Source organism: Microtus oregoni, unplaced genomic scaffold, assembly GCF_018167655.1.
Source record: "Microtus oregoni isolate MIOR12 unplaced genomic scaffold, Mior012 000100F_ref0000014, whole genome shotgun sequence".
In the NCBI taxonomy this organism is placed as follows: domain Eukaryota; kingdom Metazoa; phylum Chordata; class Mammalia; order Rodentia; family Cricetidae; genus Microtus; species Microtus oregoni.
In genome coordinates this window covers 2,918,071-2,937,628 of record NW_024544713.1, presented here as the reverse complement: position 1 = coordinate 2,937,628, position 19,558 = coordinate 2,918,071, and the positions used below count along the sequence as shown (strand labels likewise).

The window sequence follows — 19,558 nt, the reverse complement described above, 5'->3', positions numbered from 1 at the left end:
GGTATTAGTAAAGCCCTTTCTGATTGATTTATGGTATAATACCACTCAGCGGCAGAAGAATAGCAATTAGGGTGGTGGGGGAGATGCCAGTGACTAACAAACAAAAGGCATCGCCAGAACAGAGAGGGACCTTAAACCCACTTAGGCTTATGTCAACCCAGGGACTTGCGACAAACAGCACTCCCAAATAAATCTGCATAATATAATCTTGGGAGAGGCAGGTAACACGTTAATGACCCACTAATTTGAACATCTCAATCCTTTTCTCCCAGTTCTTTCTTCCTTTCACTTTCATGGATACCTCTTAGAATCACAGAAACAGGAGACCCAGATAGGACTCTGACACAAACCTAGCAGCTCTTTCTTTCTTTCTGCTAAACACATTAGTGAAAATCAGTCACCAGTATGTTTTGGTATCACTTTAAAGAAAGGAATCAATGTACTTACCCTTGGGGTAGTTTAACCAAGAGTGAGCATAGTTTGAATTCTCTGCTTTTCTCCATGTGTTTTCCATCTGTAGCCTGTCTGTTGTATGGGTCTCGATCTGTGTCCCTATGTCTACCAGGATGCTATCTGTGTCTGTTCCTCTCCCTCTGTCCATCCTTCACACAAGGCTTTTGCTCTTTATTTGTTGAATATCACAGAAACCACCAGATGAGGAAGAACTTAGGGATACCTCTCAAAAATCTTTTACAGAGTTTAACAATGGATTAAACCAGGGACTCCCAACTAACCCCAAGTGACCCAGATTAACAAACAAATACTATCAAGCAGTGTTACTTTCAACATTTATACTGGATATTTGTTTTCCTTCAATTTAATATTTTTAGTAAATGAATATCCTAGTAGAAAAACAGAGACATTGATTTTGCTCTTTGGGTCAGGTTCACAGAAGAGTGCACATCTTAATATAAAAAGTTATGCCTTAGCTCAGGCTATGAACATGAGAAATCCAAGGCAAACAAGTTTGGTTGTTACATTATTCTCTCATTTTTATTACTTGCTCAGTCACATTCATTGCTGCTCCATGCATTATCCTCTCTCTTTTTAATTGAAAATTCATATAATATATTCCATCCACTGTTTTCCCTCCCCCATTTCATTGCCACCTCCCTACCCATCCATCTCTATGTTCTTCTTCCTCTCTCTTTAGAAAACAAGCAGGTAAATATGAAAAACTAAGAAACCAGAATTTAATACAAAACAACACAAAGCAGCAAAAACCGCAAGAATCACACACAAACACAACACATAAAAATACAAAATCATAAATTGTTATATAAAAGCAAAAGACCAGTAAGATAAAAGTGCTCAAACAAAGCAAATGATTATTCTCTTAAAGGCAGGTTAATCAAACAGGCTAAGTAAAGAGTAGGGTAGCGGTTCAAGTTTTAAGTGTCCTCACGGTGTACCATTATTGTCGGGTCCAGTCTCTTAGAATGGAAGAGGTATTTTCAGAATAATGTATTCTAGAATTTCCTGCTCTCACAACTGAGACAACCTTCAGGGTAACCTGTGTCTGCTTTAAAGTTTCAAAGATTGGGGTGGTTAGAGTAAGTTTTTAAAGTAAATCCTGACTCCATTCCCTTCAGAAACTTACTGCCCATATCTTTGAATGCTGATGCCTCCCAGCTTACATTTCTTTTCTCCACAGGGACATTCCTAAATGGGGATAAGGATTTGAAATTTAGAGCCCAATCATACAGGATGCAAAAGTTAAAGGGTAAGATACTACATAGGCACAATTTTAGGTGACAAAAACCAGAGTTGTCTTGGTCTTCTGACTGAAATATGAATTCCCCTCCCTGAAATTCATTTAAGTAAGGTGAAAGCAATAGTTGTTTTTAATATGCTAATTAAGTTGTACTGTATACTCGATTTACTTCTGCTCTATTATATCATAATTGCTCCCAATTTCTTGATATTCACTGACTATAGACGATCTTAGCTCCATAGGTATGGAGATAATTTCACAAGTAATAAGACATTTTCCTTGTTCATTAAGTCCATCCCTTTGTATTTCTAATATGAACAGTGATTAAAAACAAAAAAGACCAAAGCAATTCAAATAGATAAATGAGGCCATTACATTCTTCTCTCAAAAATTACATCCCTACCACAGCTTCTCCATCATCCACCCCTCCAAGTTCCTCTCCCACCTACTTTCTCCCCCCTTTCCCACAAAGAGCCACTCCTCCTGGTTTTCCTCAGAGAAGAGCAGGTCTCCCAGGGATATCAACAAAACATGGTATAACAAGTTATAATAAGAGTAGGTAACAGCCTGGTCTACAAGAGCTAGTTCCAGGACAGGCTCCAAAACCACAGAGAAACCCTGTCTCGAAAAACCAAAAAAAAAAAAAAAGAAAAGAAAAAGAGTAGGTACAAACACCCATATCCACAATGGCTAAGTCAACCCTGATGGAGGTGGGTCTTGTATCTTATCTGTTGCTTTCATTGGTTAATTAATAAAGAAAACTGCTTGGCCCTGATAGGACAGAAAATTAGTTAGGCGGAGTAGACAGAACAGAAGGCTGGGATAAAGAAGCTGAGTCAGGCAGTCGCCATGATTCTCCCACCCGACACAGCCACAGGTTAAGATCTTCCCTGGTAAGCCACCTCGTGGGGTACACAGATTATTAGAAATGGGTTAGATCAATATCTAAGAGCTAGCCAATAAGAGGCTGGAACTAATGGGCCAGGTAGTGTTTAAAACAATACAGTTTCCGTGTAATTATTTCGGGGCATAAGCTAGTCAGGCGGCCGGGAGCTGGGGCGGCAAGGAAGTGGCCCGCAGCTCCCTACAACACAACCTAGTAGGAGGAAAATGGTCCCAAGAGCAGGCAAAAGAGTCAGAGACACCCCCATTGCCAGTGTGAGAAGTTTCACAAGAACACCAAGCTATATAACCATAACATATATACAGAGGACACAGCTCAGACCTATATAATCTCCTTGATTGTCCCTGAGTCACTGTGAGCCCTTATGAGCCCTGCTTAGTTTATTCTATTGATTGTGTTCTTTTAAAAAAATATTTTTACTATTTTATTTTTTAATATTTATTTTATTATTTTTAATATTTATTTATTACATATACAATATTCTGTCTACATGTATGCCTGTAGGCCAGAAGAGGGCACCAAACCTCATTACAGATGGTTGTGAGCCACCATGTGGTTGTTGGGAATTGAACTCAGGACCTTTGGAAGAGCAGGCAATGCTCTTAACCATTGAGCCATCTCTCCAGCCCCTGATTGTGTTCTTGTGATATCCTTGACCCTTCTGGCTTCTACAGTCCTTTCATCCCCTCTTCCTTGGGATTCCGAGCTCTGCTAATGTTTGGTTGTGGGTCTTTGATTCTGATCACATCAGTTGCTAGATGACACCTCTCTGATAATAATTGGGCTAGGCACTGATCTATGAGTATAGCAGAATATCATTAGAAGTCATTTCATTGATTTTTGGCTAGTCCTATTTGATTCTTTCCTAAGTCTCCTGCGCTATCTAGACTCTGGTTCCCAGCCATCCTGGAAGTACCAGACATGGGCTCTCTCTCATGGTGTTGACTTCTGTTGGACCAGTCATTGGTTGGCCACTCCCACAAGTTCTGTGCCACCTTTACACCAGCATATCTTGTCGTCAGGATAAATTGTAGGTCAAAGGTTTTGTAGCTGGATTGACATCTCCACCAATAAAACTTTGCCTGGTTCAGGCTCCACATCCCCCATTACTAGGAGTCTTTACTAGTGTCACCTTCATGGATTCTAGGGAGTTTCCACTATCTAAGGTTTCCACATAGTCCCCCCCCAATGCTCCCCAATTCTAGTCATCTTTCTCCATATTCTCTCCCTCCATCCACCCCCCCACCAATTTATCCTGGCTGTTCCCACCCCCACATGCCCCAGTATACCCAAAAAAATCTATTCCATTTCTCCGTTCCATGGAGATCTATGCATCCCCTTTGGTGTTACTTAACCTCTCTGGGTCTGTGGATTGTAGCATGATTATCCTTTACTTTATAGCTAATATCCACTTATGAGTGAGTACACACCATGTCTATCTTTCTGGGTCTGAATAACATCACTCAGGATGATTTTTTTTTCTAGCTCCATCCATTTGCTTGCAAATTTCAAGATGTCATTTCTTTAACAACTGAGTAATAGTCCATTGTGTTAATAAACCACATTTTATTTATCCAGTCTTTGGTTGAGGGACATCTAAGTTGCTTCCAGTTCCTGGCTATTACAAATAAAGCTGCTATGAACATAGTTGGGCAAGTGTCCTTGTGGTAGGACAGATTATCTTTTGGTATATGCCCAGGAGTGGTATATAGGTGGGTCTTAAGGTAGATAGATTCCCAACTTTCTAAGACACTGCCATGTTGATTTCATAGTGGTTGTACAAGTTTGTACTCCCACCAGCAAATGAGGAATATTTCCCTTTACTCTACATCTTCTCCAACATGAGATGTCAGTGTGTTTTTGATCTTAGTCATTCTGACAAGTATAAGAAGGAATCTCAAAATCATTTTGATTTCCATCTTTTTGATGGTTAAGCATGTTAAACATTCCTTAAAAGAGCTCCTTGGCCTTTAGAGATTCCTTTATTTAGAATTATTCTCTGTTTAGTTCTATACCCCATTTTTAAAAATTATTTGATGTGTTGGATTATTTGATTGTTGATTTCTAATTTCTTTCCTTCCTTCCTTCCTTCCTTCCTTTCTTTTATCAAGATAGGGTTTCTCTGTACCTTTGGAGCCTGACCTAGAACTCTGTCTGTAGACCAGGCTGGCCTCGAACTCACAGAGATCTGCCTGTCTCTGCCTCCTGGGTGCTGGGATTAAAGACATGAGCCGCCATGGCCAAGTGATTCCTAATTTCTTGAGTTCCTTTTATATTTTGGAAATTAGCCCTCTGTCAGATGTAGAGTTGATGAAAATCCTTTCCAATTCTATAGGCTGCAATTTTGTCCTATTTACAGTGTCCTTCCCTTAGAGAAGCTTTTCAGTTTCATGAGGTCAGATTTATTAATTGTTGATCTTAATGTCGGTGCCATTAGTGTTCTGTTCAGGAAGTTGTCTCTTGTGTCAATGAGTTCAAGGCTATTCCCCACTTTCTCTTCTATGGTTTTATTTGAGATCTTATATCCACTTGGACTTGAATTTTATTCAGGGTGATAGATATGGATCTATTTGCATTCTTCTACATTCCAACATTCAGTTATGCCAGCACCTTTTATTGAAGTTTTTTTTCATTGTATAATTTTGGCTTCCTTGTCAAAAATCAAGTGTCCATAAGTGTGTGGATTTACTTCTTGGTCTTTGATTCGGTTCCATTGATCCATGTGTCTGTTTTTATGCCAGCAACAAGCAGCTTTTATGACTATAGCTCTATAGTAGATTTTAATATCAGGGACAGTAATACCTCCAGAAATTCTTTAGTTGTTCAGAGTTATTTCAGCTATTCTAAATAGTTTTTCTTCAATATGAAGCTAAGTATTATCCTTTCAAGGTCTGTAAAGAATTGTGTTGGAACTTTCATGGGTTTTGTACTGTGTCTGTAGATTGTTTATGATATCATGACTTTTACTATGTTGGCCCTACCTATCCATGAGCATTGAAGATACTTCCATCTTCTGACATCTTCTTAAATTTCTTCCTTCAAATACTTGACATTTTTATCAGACAAGTCTTTCACTCACTTTGTTAGGGTTATCCCAAGATATTTTATATTGTTTGTGACTATTGTGAAGGGCTTTTTCTCAGTCCATTTTCCATTTTTATAGAGGAAATCTACTGCTTTTTTGAGTTAATAATATCCAGCCACTTTGTTGAAGGGGTTTATCAGCTGTAGGAATTCCCAGGTAGAATTTTTGGGGTCATTTATGTGTACTATCATATCATTGGCAAATAGTGATACTTTGACTTCTTCCTTTCCAAATTGTATCCCCTTGAGCTCTTCAGTTGACGTATTGTTCTAGCTAGATTTTCATGTACTATATTGAATAGCTATGGAGAGAGTGGACAATCTTGACTTGTTCCTGATTTTAGTAAAATTGCTTTGAGTTTCTCTCCATTTAATTTGATATTGACTATAGGCTTTCTGTAAATTGTTCTTATTATGTTTAGATTATGTCCCTATTATCTTGAATCTCTGTAGGACTTTTATCATTTAGGGGTGTTAGGTTTTGTTGAAGGCTTTTTCAGCATCTAATGAAATGATCGTGGTCTTTTTTTCTTTTAGTTTATTTATATAGTGGATTACATTCACTGCATCTCTAGAATGAAGCCTAGATCATGGTCAATGATCTTTTTGATGTGTTCTTGGAATCGGTTTCAGTATTTTTGCATCTATGTTCATAAGGGAAATTGGTCTGTAATTTCTTTTCTTTGTTGACTCTTTGTGTGGCTTGGGTATCAGGGTGATTTGTCCTCATAAAATAAATTTTACAATGCTTCTTCTGTTTCTCTTTTGTGAAATAATTTTGGGAGTTTGGGCAATAGCTTTTCCTTGAAAGTCTGGTAGAATTCAGCTCCAAAACCCTCTGACTTTGAGCTTCTTTTTGGTTGGGTCACTTTTAATGACTGCTTTTTTAAATTAGGGATTATAAATCTGTTTAAATTGTTTATCTGACCTTATTAAACATTGGTAGGTGGTATCTATTGAGAAAATTACCAATTTATTTTAGATTTTCCAATTTTGTGGAGTACAAGTTTTTAAAGTATATCCTATGATTCTTTAGATTTCCTTGGTGTCTGTTACTATCTATGCTCCCTGTTTTGTTTCTGACTTTGTTAATTTGGATATTCACTGCTTTCATTGTGTCCCATAAGTTTGGGTATGTTGTACATTCATTTTCATTGAATTCTAGGAAGTCTTTAATTTATTTCTGACTTAATTTAGTAGTCATTCCCTAGAGAGTTGTTCAGTTTCCATGAGTTTGTAGGCTTTCTGTTGTTTCTGTTGTTGAAATCCAGCTGTAAACTGTGGTGGTTTGGTAGGATTACTTTAGGGGGTTATTTCAATTTTCGTGTATGTGTTAAGACTTGCTTTGTGACCCAATGTGGCCAATTTTAGAGAAAGCTACATGAGGTGCTGAGTATAAAGTATATTCTTTCGTGTTTGCATGGAATGTTCTATAGATACCTTTTAAGTCCATTTGAGTCACACCATCTGTAAGCTCCCTTTTCTGTCTGTTAAGTTTCTATCTGGAAAATCTGTCAAGTGGTGACAGTGGGATGTTGAGGTGTCCCATTATTAGTATGTGGGGTTTAATGTGCAATTTATGCTTTAGTAATGTTTCTTTTACAAATGTGGATGCTCTTGTATTTGGAGAAAAAATGTTCATAACTCGGATTTCATCTTGATGGTTTTTTCCTGGGATGAATATAAAATGTCCTTCCCTATCTCTTTTGATTAATTTGTTTGAAGTCTATTTTGTTAGATATTTGAATAGCAACATCAGCTTCTTTCTTAGGTCCATTTGATTCGAAAAAACCTCCAGTACTTGCCTCTCTTATTTGGATCAACATGGGGAATCTGCCTTAAGTTTTCTTGGGCTTCTACTATATTGTATATTTTCTTTTTTCTTTCTTTTTTTGAGGGGGAGGGTTTTCAAAATAGGGTTTCACTGTTTTCAGCTCCAGCTGTCTTGGAACTCAGTCTGTAGACTAGGCAGCCCATGAACTCACACAGATTCACCTACCTCTGCTTCCCAAGTGCTGGAATTAAAGGCATATGCCACCACCACCAGGCTATGATGTATCTTTAAGAGTTGGGTTAAGTTTTATCTTGAGAACCTAAAAAGAAACTGGAATTTCACCAAAATATTGTCTAGCTTCAACTTAAGCTTATTGTTGTGAAAATTTGCCCAACGGATGAAAGCTTAAATTATAGTACCACCCTACAGCTGGCTCAGTTAGCCTCTAATATCCAGAGAAATCCTCAGAAACTATAGGCGGAGCCTCATATCCTTCAGGCTCATATACTGAATATTTTCTTCCCAGTGTTCAGCAACTGAGTTTGGAGAAAGACCGAGAGGAAAACAGAAGAGAAGAAAGGTCCCAAATTATTGCCCTGGGCCAGATCTTGTAGGGTTAAGCCAGCCCCTTAGGGGGCGGGCTTGCCTCGGGTGAATGTTTACTTATATGCCCCTTCTGCTTCCTGTGCTCTGCGGGAACCATGGTCCTGTAAGTCTATTTCTTCATTAAAGCTGTATATATTTTTTACAATCTGCCTGCATTCATTTACGCCGCTACAAGATTGTTGTAGTAGGAGCGGCGGGGCTGTGTCCCCGGCACCTGGCCGCCCACATGGCTAGCTTATGCCCCGAAATAATTACACGGAAACTGTATTCTTTTAAACACTGCTTGGCCCATTAGTTTTAGCCTCTTAACCCATTTCTAATAATCTATGTAGCACCACGAGGTGCGCTTACCAGGAAAGATCTTAACCTGTGTCTGTCTGGAGTGGGAGAACCATGGCGACTCACTGACTCAGCTTCTTTCTCCCAGCATTCTGATCTGTTTACTCCTCCCACCTATGTTTTAACCTATGAGGCCAAGCAGTTTCTTTATTACTTAACCAATGACCTTCCTCCATCACAAGATCTCACAGATCAAAAGATAAAGAGCAGGTGTGTGTTGAGTGAAAAATCGCTCACCACTGGACAAGTGACTAACACCCACCCACACCCACCCCCGCCACTGAAATAATGCCCGACATATATAAACTCAAAGCCTAGCATTTGAAGGTGTATTGTCCAAATTCTTAGTATATGAGTGAACCAATTCCCAACAAGGACTGAGGATGTTGGGGGAATAGGCTGGGTGCAGCTCCCGCTTGTTCTTTGCTGAAGAAACCTGGATTGCTCGAGATGTAGCAGGTAAGAAAACTAGCTAGCTTGTTGCTACTGGGTCATTTACTAAAGCCTTACCTCTTTTCTTGGGATTCCATCATCATAATTTACAGATATAGTAGGGGTAGAAGGAACATCCTAATGATAGCATCTTCCTCCACAAGCACTCTGTCAATTGAAAGACTAGATTTTTAACCATGCATCCCTTGTTGTCCATCAATGCCCATCTCTCCTGTTGAGTGAAGATTTATTTAGTTGCCTAAAGGAAGTCTTGCATTCCACAATGACCCAAGAGTGGCAATAGCCCTAGCCTCTGGAGTACCCCTAGAAATTCTAACAAAAGTGAACTCTACTGGTTGGGGAATTCCTGGAAAAACCAAAACGGCTTACCCAATCAAACTCCACTGACAACTGGGAGTAAGTTATCTCTATGCGGTTATCAAGGGTCCTTAACTGTGATGGTCAACTTGTGCAATCCCTTAATCAGGTAAGCAGACTTTTACAGAAGCCCCCAAACTGAACATGCCCAACCCCCATTTGTTTTTTCTTGTAATTTATGACAGAAAAACAAGACTTTGCCTTTGGGGTGTTGATTTAAAGCTTAGGGATCAGAACTGGGCCTGTAGCACATATTTCAGAGAAATGTATTGTAGCATCAGGGTGCCTTTTTGTCTAAGGGCTGTGGCAGCCACAGTAATGCTATTCTAAAAAGGAGCTCCTTTGTCTGAGAGCCGTGCAGGACATGCATGGCACTGCTAGTCTAGAAGTTTCTAAGTACTCATTGTGGAAATCATTAGAGGCTCTTGGACCCTCATTATGTATAGGACAAGCTATAATTAGATGAGCATGGATGGTTAACTTGCCTCTTAGGGCCACTTTCATTGTGTCTCATAGGTTTGGGTATGTTATGCCTTCATTTTCATTCAATTATAGTAAATTTTTAACTTATTTTTTAATTTCTATTTTGACCCAGTTTTCAGTCATAAGTTGTTTAGTTTCCATGAGTTTATAAGCTTTCTGTTGTTTCTTTTTTGTTGCTATCTAGCTTTAACCCCCATGGTGGTCATATAGGATACAGAATATTGTTTCAATTTTCTTGCATCTGTTGAGAATTTGTGTCTGTTGAGACTTGTATGTGGTCAGTTTTAGAGAAAGTTCCATGAGGTGCTGACAAGAAGGTATGTTATGTTTAGGTGAAATGTTCTATAAATTAATGACTAGGTCCATTTGATTTATGTTGTTATTTAACTACAGCAATTTTGGGCATTTTTATTTGAATGACCTGTCTTTTGGTGAGAGTAGGGTAGTGAAGTCTCCCACTATCACTGTGTGAAGGTTAAGTTGTGATTTTAGCTGCAGCAGTGTTTCTTCTATGAATTGAGGTTCCCTAAGCTTGGCACATAAATGCTTAGGATTCCAATATCCTCTTGATAGAATTTTTGTTTGACGAAGTAAGTAGTGTCCTTTGCTATATTTTCTGATTAATTTTGTTTTGAAGTCTATTTTGTTACATATTAAAATAGCTACACTAGCTTTCTTTTTGGGTACATATGCTTGTAAAATCTTTTGTCCAGCATTTTACTCTGAGCTGATGGCTATGCTTAATGTTGAGGAGTGTTCTTGTATGCAGCAGAAAGATGGATCTTGTTTTCTAATTCTGTCTGTGTTTTTTATTGGTGATTGAGACCACTGACATTGCAAGTTTTCAATAAGCAGTGATTGTTGAGTCCTGTGATTTTGGTGTTTTGGTGCTGGGATTTTCCTCTTTTGATTTGCTGGTCTGGACTCATTTAGTCCTTGTGTTTTCTTGGGTGTGCTTAACCTCTTCATATTGAAGTTTTCCTTGAAATATGTTTTGTAGAGATGTATTTATAAATAGATAATGCTAAATTTCATTTTATCATTGAATATTTTTCTTTCTACATGTTTTATGATTGGAGATAGGAACTACAGATTAGAGGGAATATGTGGTGTTTGTCTTTCTGGATCTAGATTACCCCGCTCAATATAACATTTTCTAGTTCTAGCCATTTACCAACAATTTGCATGATTTTCTTTAGCCATTCATCAGTTGGAGGACATTCAAACATTTTTAACTTCCTAGCTCTTATCAATACAGCAGCAATGAACATGGCTGAGAAAGTATTATGAAGTAAGGTTTGAGTCCTTTAGAAATACGCAAGCAAGTGGTATAGCTTGGTCACATTGTCGACTTAGTTTCAGCTTTTTGAGAATCTGCTTTACCAATTTCCAGAGACGATACATCAATTTGCAAGCCCACCAACACCTCACCAACATTTGTTGTTAGTTGTTTTTTTATGTTTTATTTTTATTGTTTTTACTGTAGCTCTTTAGATTGGGATGAGATGAAATCTCAAAGTACAATTTTATGTAGTTATGGGCTGAATAAAACGTCAGTGTATATAGTATTCATTTCATTGGCTTGTCCCAACAAGATCTCTTTGTGCAGTCTGAGCTCACCTCAAACTCATGACCCCCTTGCCTTGTCCTCCCTGTTCAGAGACTGCAAGAATGTGCCAGTATGTCTAGACTGTATATGGTATTCTTAATTGAGCTTTAAATTGTGTTAAGGCTTAGGACTCATTATTCTTGTCCCTTTATGCCTGTACAGTTGCTTTTGAGAAATATCTCATTCATTTAAAGGGAATACTTTTAAGTGTAACCAGGGTTTTTCTTTAGAGATTTAGAAAATTTGACTTCTATATGCTATTGAGAAAATTCTTTTTAGTCGCAATTTTGATAGTTTTGCAAGACTCCTTTACATTTATGTCAATATCTTTCCTGAGATTAGAAAAATTCTGTTACTATTTCATTGAATTTTTTTCTGCCATTAGCTCTTCTCCACACATTTGCAGCAGCTTCCTTCCTCCTCCTTGTTTTATAGTCACAAGGCCCCTTTTTTTTCCATGATGTGTTTTTTGCTCCACTGTGATCTGTTATCTGATCTCAGGCCCATGGAGGAGCATGCGACAAAAATCTAGCACAATATAAATGAACTTTCACTGACAATTTTGGCAGCAGCTCAAAAGTCCAAAATGCCAACAGAAATATGAGTAATAAAGGTTTCTGTTAGTAATGTTTCAGGTAGAAATGAGGACTCCCATTTGAAATGTACGAAAAGCTACCATTCTTAGATTATAGTAAAGAATTCAGAAGCATTTAGCATACATCATCAGTCACTGAGCTAAAAGGTGATGAACTAACTTACTTTTCAGAGGCATGTCCACCATAGCACAAAATTCAGACTCTAACATGGATATTATTCACTGCTTTCTGTCAAATTTATAGACAGAAGCAGTAGTATAAAGTGAAAGAGAAAGATTTGAAAATATTGATTCCTTGGACTTCCCACAGGGCAGGGAACCCTGATTGCTCTTCGGGCTGACGAGGGAGGGGGACTTGATGGGGGGGAGGGCAAGGGAAATGGGAGGCGGTGGCGGGGAGGAGGCAGAAATCTTTAATAAATAAATAAATAAAAAGAAAAAATAAAATAAAAAAATAAAAAAAAGAAATTTGATTTTAAAAAGAGCATGTAAAAATATGGCCAAGAAAAGATGTACTTTTACTATACTTCAAAATTTCAAAATCCATCCTTTCTATTGTGCCTCTCTGCTTCCTATTCTTGAAGGGAAAAACAACCTCTCGGCTGCTACTCCTGCACCATGTCAACCTGTCTGCTGCCAAGAAAGTGGGTGATATTCCTCTGGAACCATAACCCCTAAATAAACCCTTCCTTGTATAAGTTACATTGGTCATTGGTGTCCTATCACACCAAGAGAAAAGTAAGCAATGCAGAAGTTGGTACTAGGAGGGGAGTCTTGCCCTGAGAGCATTCTTCCCTTTATCCCAATGCAGATTTGTCCTTTTCTTAAGCTAATCTCTTTATCTCTTTCAGAACCAGCTTGGTTCCAAAAGTAAATTTTTTGGTGCTCTTTTTCTCTTGAAAGTATACATTTTGCATTCATTTTTGGCTCACTTGCTCTTTTCATTGTAAACTTGCATAATGATTACTAATAACCACACAACAGAGTCAATATTCGGCTGTCTTCAAAAAAAAATCTCCTCCATCAAACAAGTTAATCCATTCCTTCTTAGTTAAACTTCAGACAAATTCTTACGACAAAGGCAAAAAAAAAAAATCTACATTCTTCCCCAAAATATCACAAGAACGGCCTCTAGCCCCATTGCTGTTGAAGTCCTTGCTTCTCTCCAAAGTCTCTTGAGATGGGCTTCCATAGCCACATAGCTCTCAGCACCTTCTTCCAGGTCCTACTAGGATGGCCCTTCAAGGCCTGCTTACAGCATTTAACCACTTTTCTAGTCCAAAGTCCCAAAGTCTTCCATATTCCTCAAAGAAAAATAAAACCCAAATACCAAAAAAAAAAAAAAGGTCAGGTCTGTCATAACAATGGTCAACTTCCTGGTAAGGAAAAATTCTATAAGAAGTATTAGAGTGACATTTTGAATTAAGACTCACTAAAGTGAAATCTTTGCCTTTGCTGGAGCCAGTGGTATTGGTCAGCTGAGGCTAAGGAATAAGCTGTGATTAAGAAGAAACCTGCGTCAAAACTGTATGCTAGACTTTGTTGACTCCCCATGGGAAGCCTTACCCTCTTGAGGACTGGATGGAGGGTGAGGTGGGGGGGGGGAAGGTGGAGGGAGCAGGAGTTAAAAAGAGAGTGGGAACTGGGATTGGTATGTAAAATTTCAATTAATAATAAAAAAAAACAAGAAAGGAAAAAAAAAGAAACCAACATCACTTCTGGGAGTATTTTTCTCGGGGTCAGCCCACAGAAGCTGTGCTCTCCAGAGAGACCTGAGGCTGCATCTCATCCTGGCAGACAAAAACTTTCCCAAGTGCTTTTGAAGGCAGGAAGAGCTCATAGATGGCAGCTCAGGCTGAGCACTGTGAGGGCCGGGAGAGGCCTACTTTTGGAATGTGCAGCCTTACTTGAAGTAGAAGCTCCAGGATTGAAGAGATCATGGAGAGAAGTTGAGACTTGGCCCATAAGGCAGAGCAGTACCTGCAGGAAGGCCTCGAGAGGGCAGGAAACCTTGAGAAACCATTGTTTGAAGGTGAACATGAAGCCGGAAACATGTTGGAAACCAAAGATGTTAGAGGTGCCAGAGCTGTGGAATATCTGCCAAGGAGAGCTACACACAGGGAGTGGACCCAGAAAAAAAGAAGAAAATGTGTTGAGGTAGCATAGCAGGAAGCACAGAGGTGTCTAAGTCCTTTGACATCAGACATGGAGTTAGAGGATTTGGGGTTTATCCTGATGGGAGTTGATCATGCTTTGATACAATATATCCTCTCTATGGTTGATTTCTCCCTTTTGGAACAGTATGGATATTGGAAGTGTGTAATTTGGTTTTATTTTATAGGAGGTTACAGTTGTGGTTCCTAGGCATCATAGCTGGGTAGGACTATTGGTCGTTTTCTTCCTTGGAATCTTGCATGGCACTTCTTGGTACCATGAAAGCTAGTGGAGGCTTTCAAGTCAGGTCTGTCTTCGAGCCTCCGGGTCCCCTGTCCCAAGTGCATGGTGTCTTCAACAATAGGGACTTATGGTCCACCTCTGGGAGGTAAACAAGGGCAGGAGCAATAGCCTATAATGTTAGGAGGGAGCCTTGGACTCCCCTGACCAACAACTGGATAGGAGGCTTATCTTGCCTGGTATTGGGGCTTTTGTTGATAGTTTGTGGCTCTTGGAGGAAACACTGTCAACTTAGTGGGGAAATGTTCATTTAAACTATAAACGTATGTGTATACATATAGACTTACATGTATTATGTGTAATTTGAGGTAATTACCATTGCAACCATTTGTATTCAAAGTTATAATAGAAATGGGCACGCTAATTTTTTTTCAAGATAGGGTTTCTCTGTTTAACAGCTCTGGCTGTCCTGTAGTTTACTCTGTAGATCAGGCTGCTCTAGAACTCAAAGAGATCCACCTATCTCTGCCTCCCAAGTGCTGGGATTAAAGGCATGAGTCATCACCACTCAGCGTGGGAACGCTAATTTCCAAAGTTTTTTCTTTCATGTTATTGCTAATTGAATTACTATTGCTCTTGTCTTCTACTCTATTAGCATTAGGGATTGGCTTATTTATTGTGTTGGATAGGATGAATTCTTTTTTAACTTCTCATTTGTTTATTCTTCTAAAGAAGTTTATCCTTTTCCTATAGTCTTGTAATTGAGACTGTGTTGCTGCTTTTGTGTATAGTATTGTTTTGAGTATTTTCTGCAGTAGTGGCTTTGTAGTTCCAAACTGTCTTAGTATATGTTTGCCTTGAGACATTCTAATTTCACCAAGTCATTTTAAACCATAGTTTTGGTGCAGATACTAATCTTGGTTGGCAATTATTTATATATAAGACTGGAAATATACAATTTCATGGTTTCCTGGCTCTGATGAGAGAGCTAACATTATTCTGATAGCTTCACCTTTTGTGAATGAGTTGATATTTTCCCTTACAGCTTTTTATTTTTTATATTCAAATATGATTACATCACTTCCTCTCTTCCCTTTCCATCCTCCATTCCCTTCCACATCCCCTCCCTCCAACTTCTCTAATGGTTCCCTCACTCGCAAATTAACAGCTTCTTTTACTTTGATTATTGTTACATACATATGTATATGTGTATATATAGGCACAAATATATAAATACCACCTATGAAATCTGTTTTTGTTAGGTATATTAGGAGATTCATGCCTTAAGAAGGGCTAATTCTCCCTCTCTAAACAGTTATGAGTTACCTGTACTTCTTTTGTCTAGGGGTAGAACCCCTTGAACTCCCCTCACTCCATTCCAAGTTAGCATGGCTATTGTTTATGTATCTTAGAAGATAATCCAGTACCTCTCTTAGAAATTTTAATATTTTTTTTACTTTGTATTTTTGACATCTGGACTATATGTTTATTTTCAGTTCTTTTGATTTCCATATTAAGTTTTTATTGCCATTTGTGTTAGATGTTCATTCCTTCTCAAGATTTGGGGTCTATTAGACAATAATTTCATTAAACAAATGAGCTATGCCTTTAGTTTTTATCAATGCCTTCTTCTACCCCTTAGGTCTCTGGATTGTGTCACAAAGTTCTTGAACATTATATTCATGTTAACTTATTTTTTCTTTAGTAATGTCTGAATGTAAATGAACCTTTACCTTATCCTTTATCTGCTACATTTATTCCTCTGCTTGATATTTTCTGTTAGTGAGGATTTTATTGTAATTTTAATGAATTTTTAATTAAAATATAATTATGTTATTTCTTCTTTTATTCCTTTCCTCTTTTCACTCCTTCCCATGGAGCCCCTCCACCATTCCCATTCTAAATCATGACCTCTTTTTCTCTGTTATTTTTACACAAATATACACAATGTTTATATAAAAGCCTCAATATACAACTACAACCATGTCAGTTCATTTAGTGTTACTTGTGATTTAGTGTGATTTCAGGGCTGACCATTTGGTATTCAACAACCATTTATGGCCTCATCCCTGCAGAGAACTATTTTTTATGTGCTCAGCATTCCTTAATTGCCTGTAGTTCTTTGTTTATGGAGGGGGCCTCATGAGATTACCACTTCCATGTTAGCATGCCTTTTGGTGCTGTACTATTTCAGGTCTTGTTTCGATAGCCAAACTGTGTTTCTATTTTATTGATTGATGGGGGAGAGTCTTCTGTTTTGTGTTAATTTCATTGGTTAAATAAAGAAACTGCTTGGCTTTTGATAGGAGAGAAAATTAGGTAGGCGGAATAAACAGAACAGAATGCTGGGAGAAAGAAGCTGAGTCAGGCAGTCGCCACAGCTCTCCTCTCCGAGATGAACACAGGTTAGAATCTTTCCGGTAAGCCACGACCTCGTGGTGCTACACACATTAATAGAAATGGGTTAAGCAAGATGTGAGAGTTAGCCAGTAAGAGGCTAGAGCTTATGGGCCAAGCAGTGTTTTAAAAAATACAATTTGTGTGGGGGGGGGACACAGCCCTCAGCTCCTACAACAATTGATTAGCTCTTTCATTCAAGAATTTTATTCAGTTCTTATTGAGAATCTTGAGTTCTTTGAATTTTTATCTGTTTTAATTTCTCTTCCGTATTTCTGGCTTTTACATCTATTTGGCAAATAATCTACCCAAACCAAGTAAAGACAGAACAAAAACCCAAAACTAGCACAACTAGACCACTGGAATAAAGTATAAGACCCAAATATGAGTACTCGTAACTACAGCCATTATATTTGACAAAGAGGCAAAGACCATACACTTAAGAAAGATCATTTCTTCAGGGGCTCGGAGAACTGAATGTCCACATAGAAAAGAATGAAATTAGACCCATATCTATGGTCTTATACAAAAATTAGATCCAAGTGGAGCACAGACCTCAACTTCATGCATGAAACACAAACTCAATGTATAGCAACAATCAACTGAGTGAAGAAGAATCCAATAGAATGGGAGAGAATCTTTTCCCAGTTATAGATCTGGCAGAGGATTAACATCCAGAAAAGAAAAAAAAATCCTGGGGTCTCCTTGTTGATATCTACCTGTGCACTGCATGGAAGCAAAGACTCTTGGAATTGCAACACCCAGGGAACCTGTCTTATTGTCTGTGCAAGGAAAATTAAGGACAATGTAGCTGATTGGCATAACTTAATCCTGAAGTGGGAAAGCCTCAATGACGCCAGTTTTACCACTGCGAGCAATATTGCCAACTTGAAAGTCAACTTATTGGGGCTGGAGAGATGGCTCAGAGGTTAAGAGCATTGCCTGCTCTTCCAAAGGTCCTGAGTTCAATTCCCAGCAACCACATGGTGGCTCACGACCATCTGTAATGGGGTCTGGTGCCCTCTTCTGGCCTGCAGGCATACACACAGACAGAAAATTGTATAAATAATAAATAAATATTTAAAAAAAAAGGAAGTCAGCTTATTGAGCAAAGAGAAGGTTGAATTAGAGAGCAGCAGCCCAGCTTCCAGTGAAAAGGGAGAGAAGACGAATCTGGAATATGATAAGGAATTTGAAGCGCTATATGAGGAGCTGCAGGTCACCTTGGATGGCTTGACTAAAATACAAATGAAAATGGAAAAGCTGTCTTCAACCGCCAAGGGAATTTGTGAACTAGAAAATTACCATTACAGGGAAGAAAGTAACCGGCCCCTTGTTTCACACATGGCCCACGGCCTTCTTTTATGAGGTCTCCCACCGGCTCTCCAGTGCATACAAGAAGGAGCTCCTCCTGAAGCACACCATTGGTGCTGAGCTGGCCCACACTGCTGACCGCAACCTCATCCTGACCTACCTGTCCATGTGGCTCCATTAGCCGTACATAGAGTGACAGCAAGCTGCAGCTAGAGAGCATGCTCCTGGAAACAGGGCGCCGGGCCCTGTAACTTGCCTGTCAGCTTACCTGTTACCACAGCCTCAGGGTTCCAGACCACTGGCTGGACAGTTACTTGGGTGGGAACTGTTGGGCCCGAGGGCCAGGCACTGCAGCCTCTCCAGACACAAAAGCACTTATGCAGCTGTCCTCCCCTTCTGCCCTGTCCTAGATTATCATGTGACCACCACGGGGTGAAATAAATAAGAAGAGTGGCTGAGGGCCTCATTTTGTAAACTGAGTATACTTACATATTACACCTCTATAGAAAAAAAATCCCTCAAGACACAGAGTCAAAGAAATAAATGTTCTAATTAGAAATAGGCTAGATATCAAAACACAGTTCTCAGTTTAAGAAATAAAAAGGACTAAGAAATAGATCAAAGTGTTCATCATAATTAGCGATCAGGGAACTGCAAATTAAAGCAACTCTGAGATTTCCTCTCACCCTAGTAGAATGACTAAGATCAACAAAACAACTGACAACATCCTGCAGAGCTTGTCCAGGAAGAGGAAATGCTCACTGTTGGTGGGAATGCAAATTGCTACAGGCACTCAAGAAATCTATGAAGAATCCTCCAAAGATAAGCAAACAAAAAATAATCTACCATAAAACCCAGCTATACCAGTCCCTGGCATATGCCCAAAGGAGTGGACAGCTTACTCCACAGACACTTGCTCAGCCATATTCATTGCTACATTATTCACAATAGCCAGGGAATGGAAACAACTTAAAAGTCTGCCAACAGATGAATGAATAATAAAAATGCTGTGCATATACACAGCATACTACTCAACACAACACAGTACTACTCTTTACTCTGCAAAGAAATATAAAATCATGGCATTTGCAGGTAAATGGATGGACCTAGAGACCAGAAAGCCTCATGTTATCTTTCATCTGCAGTTTCTTGCTCCATATCTGATGTGGGAGTGTCATATATCAATCTGTTGCTTTCATTGGTTAATTATAAAGAAACTGCTTGGCCTGATAGGTTTGAACATAGGTGGGTGGAGTAAACAGAACAGAATGCTAGGAGGAAGAGGAAGTGAGGCAGATGCCATGCCTCTCCTCTCCAGGGCAGACGCGATGGAGCAAGCCGCCAGGTCATACATGCTGAATCTTTCTCGGTAAGACTGGTGCTACACAGATTACTAAATATGGGTTAACCAAGATATGAGAGTTAGCCAAGAAGAAGATAGATACAATGGGCCAGGCATTGTTTAAATGAATACAGTTTGTGTGTTGTTATTTTGGGGCATAAGCTAGCCAGGCGGCCAGGAGCCAGGTGGCAGG

General features: G+C 39.0%; 1 pseudogene; it reads left to right on the top strand.

Annotated features, from left to right (window-relative positions):
* The first annotated feature begins 17,439 nt into the window (after positions 1-17,439).
* LOC121443107 lies at positions 17,440-18,274 on the top strand (annotated as a pseudogene).
* The last annotated feature ends 1,284 nt before the right edge of the window (positions 18,275-19,558 follow it).